Genomic DNA, 3,788 nt, shown 5'->3' with positions numbered 1-3,788 from the left:
TGATGTGAAGGAGCAGTTTGTGCCACAGTGTAGGAGCAGCCACAGCAAAGGCCCAATTTCCTCTGTGCTTTAATCTGGAGCTTGGGACAGCTAGGAGCACTTGATCTGCAGACCTCAATGATCTTGCAGGAGTGTACCAATTCGAAAGATTAGAAAGGTATGAGGGTACTAACCCGTGCAATGCCTTAAAAACGAATAATAAAATCTTAAAATCAATTCGAAAACTAACTGGCAACCAGTGTAAGGATGCTAGTATTGGGGATCTGTGATCTCACTTGTGCGTGCAAGTTAGTAACCATGTTACAGCATTTTGGACCAGCTGCAGTCGGCTAATTGATGACAGACTGACACCTATTACAACCTATTACAAACTATTACAAACGTTGAGGCGAGATGAAATGAAGTTATGAATAGCTCTCTCAAAGTCTCTTAAACAGGTACTGGTTTCCCTGCCTATTGTTTCCATTCAAGATGGTGGTTTTTTGTTTAGTAGTTCAGTTATGTATTTCTACTCCAGTGTTCTTTAATTAATTTAAATTATAGTTATGTTTATTTAGCCAGTCCTTTGTGCTGAGAAACAGCCTATTATGTATCGGCACAAATGGAGAAGGCCGTCTAACCCGTACACTCCTTATTAGGAGTTGCTGCATCCGGTGACATCGATTTTCTGTGTTTGACAGACATAAGAATGCAGTTTGGCAGCTTGTCACTCTGAAGAGTCACAGGAAGGGGCACCTTGTTCACCGTTGTGTTTTATGCTTCCTGTATGATATAATGACCCGCAGTTATTAAACTGTCCCCTGTGACATCACCTGTTGTACATGGACAGTTTTAAGTGTGTTCATTACTTTGCTTTTGGTACCAGTTATGCTTGTTGACACTAGTTTTCTCCCCGCACTGATGTCATTGGAAGTACTGTGAGGTTTGCTGAAAAGGTCGATGTGTACATTATTGTCCCTGTTGTTTGTGCTGTATGTAGGAGGTGTACAGTGGAGGTAAAGACTGTAACATTCTAGCATGGGTCCCTGTCCTCCGTCCCTCAGATGTGGAGGAAGACTCAGACCATGAAGTAAAGGTAAAAGGTCATAACAACAGGAAACAATAGTAGATGGAAGAATCTAAAAAATTGTGGAATCCAAATGCTGTTGAACTTTGCTTCCACCACTGAAAAAAATAAAACAATATAATTATAATAACAACAACAACAATAATAACTGCTATGCATGAGTCAATTTTTTTTAGTGTTTCAAAATTGCAGCTTAGATATTCCAAAGTTTCAACTTTGACACAAAAGTTGAAATTTTGACATAACAACCCAAAATATTTGGAGATAATTCAAAATTTTGTCGTGGCTCTACCTGCCTTGTTTTTCAGTGGTGGAGAAGAGCTTCCATAAAGTGCCCTTGATGATATAACAGATTTTATCTTTCTTCTTTTTGCTTTTGTAGGGTTGTTTTTTGTACAGAAAGGCCATGAATGTTACATCATCATACCCAGTGCAAACAATAATGATTATAGTCTGCAAACCTTTTTTAATCTTCATATATATAAATGTATATGTTTTTAAGCTAATCTTCAATAATTGTGGTCATTTACTATAAATTAACGTCCTCTGATTTGGTCCTTTCTGGATTTTTTGTTTTTCCTTCCAGAAACGAGATCATAGATAAGCACGTGTCATCTGAAGAATTTAACTTATGAAACCTCAGTGTTATCTTCATGTTAATAAATAATGTTTACATAGTTGTCTATCACACTTGATGGGAACTGTGGATACTTGTATTTTTCCTTAGTTATATAATCATACATGTGACACGTGCATATATATTATGTACTTACAGAAATACAGAAGTGAGCTTTCTTTATTGTGTAAATTGAGTTAAATGTTTTGGTCTCTCACAGGGTGCTGCTGGCCAGTCTTCGGTGAACCCTGCCTTTCAGGATGCGTGGAGCAGTGATGAAGACTAACGCTGGATTTGTTTTGAACATGTGGACAAAATTTGATGTCTGATTATTCACAATTACTGTAAAACAAATGCTCCAAAAGCCTTAAAACTTAAACGTGTTAACAATGGTATGATGTTTTTTTTTACGTTTGATAAATCATTGTTACTTTTTTTTATTTAAAGATGTAAAACCAAAATGGTCCTTATTTAGTATTTTCAGTAAGTCTCTTTTAGTCTTAGGCAGTATCTGCTATTGTTAAAGGAAGCAGAATAAATCCTTACTGTCACAATGCTGATACTACATTTACATTATTGAAATGAAACCTTTACCTAGACATCTGCAGGCCATTTAAAAAGGTGTGGTTTCAGTCTACACCTGATTTTTAAAAGACCTTACCCATATTGCTTACATGGGAGTAACCAGGTGGCATTCAAAAACACAGATTTTCCTGTTGTCATTACTAAAAAAAATTGCATTTGCTGTGCTGTCAGGGCTTAGTAAAGAAGCGATGGCGAAACCTTTGTTGGACACACCCCCTACAAGTTTTACACATTGGTTTTGTTGCCATATAAACATTTAAGACATCACTGTCATAAACATTAGGGATAATTGTCCGTCTGCTTTATTAAAATCAGAGGAAATAGTTTGTTCATTTAAATTAAAAATTAAATTAAAATTAAGTGAGCACTTTACCTTCCAGCATCAGGATATTTGCCACTTGCCATTAAAGTAAAGACCTCCAACCCAAAACACTTACCCATTCAACTCATGTAAGATCGTGGTAGGAGATAGGAAATAGATAGACTCCTAAGATCTAAATAATATAATTTGACTTCCCCCTTTGTTCCAGCTTTAATTCAGTTTGATGGCAAAATACCAAGCCATGGGTTGTAATAAAAAATAAATAAATCTGCCCCTCCTATGACATAGAAGCATTACAACACACCTTGTTTTGCCTCAAATTCGATAAAAATGTATCTGGCATATAGGATTTGTTGCAGTGTTAAACCATTACCAGGTAGCGCTGTGCTGTTGCCTAGACTCTATAGCTAGGTGAAAAACAGTGCCTATGCAGAAACACCACTGACCCATCACAAACCCTTTACATCTCCAGGGGCTACCACAGTAAAGATGAGGCTATGAATGACCCCACCAAGGACCACAGGATATGTCTCTGAATGTGTATAAAAGTGACAAGTGGATTTAACAAGTGCATGTAACAGCCTCACAGCCACAGCCATGCCTTTTATGGCCTTCTAACCATTATACTCTTCTTCTTCTACAAAACACAGCTGATCAAAAGTATATCTAAAACCAGTTTGCTCACTACGTCAGGTGGCGCAATGACATAGTAAAGTCTGGATATATAGAAATAATGTGTTATCTGTACGCTTGCCCACTTGCAGGAATGTGTAGATGAAAGCAGGGCTGAAGATGTGACAAAGACACCAGACTAGTGTCTTTGTGAGCAGTGTGCACTGTGTATTTGTGTCTTTGTGCGTTGCTAAGGTAGAGTGACTAATGACTGATTATTTCTAGCTGTCAGACAGGACATCCTGTTTGCACTGGGATCCATGTGGGGCTGTGGCAAATGACCTCAACACATGCTGTAATTCTGAGAAGCAGCCCTGACTTAATAAACACTCCATCCATACGTCAGTGTTTGCCTGCAGATAACCTAACTGATTCTGCATGCATGTCAATTTAATGTGTTTGTTTCCCCCACTGTTGAAATAGGTGCTGTAGAGAATACTAACACTATGTAAATACTCATGTGTTTTCCAAATGTTCCAGTACTTTGTCTGATGATGAAGCTGACCCACTGGAAATACCCTAATTTG

At 37.7% G+C, this 3,788-nt stretch overlaps 1 long non-coding RNA gene across 1 annotated transcript; it reads left to right on the top strand.

The window, feature by feature from the left end:
- Nucleotides 1-438: 438 nt before the first annotated feature.
- Nucleotides 439-2,236, top strand: LOC146506629 (uncharacterized). Its single transcript, XR_014877400.1, has 2 exons — nucleotides 439-1,075; nucleotides 1,903-2,236. It is a non-coding gene; the product is annotated as an uncharacterized LOC146506629 (long non-coding RNA).
- The last annotated feature ends 1,552 nt before the right edge of the window (nucleotides 2,237-3,788 follow it).

Source organism: Neolamprologus multifasciatus, chromosome 12 (assembly GCF_963576455.1).
Source record: "Neolamprologus multifasciatus chromosome 12, fNeoMul1.2, whole genome shotgun sequence".
NCBI lineage: Eukaryota > Metazoa > Chordata > Actinopteri > Cichliformes > Cichlidae > Neolamprologus > Neolamprologus multifasciatus.
The sequence above is the reverse complement of the archived record's forward strand: the minus strand, read 5'-3'. Positions and strand labels throughout refer to the sequence as shown.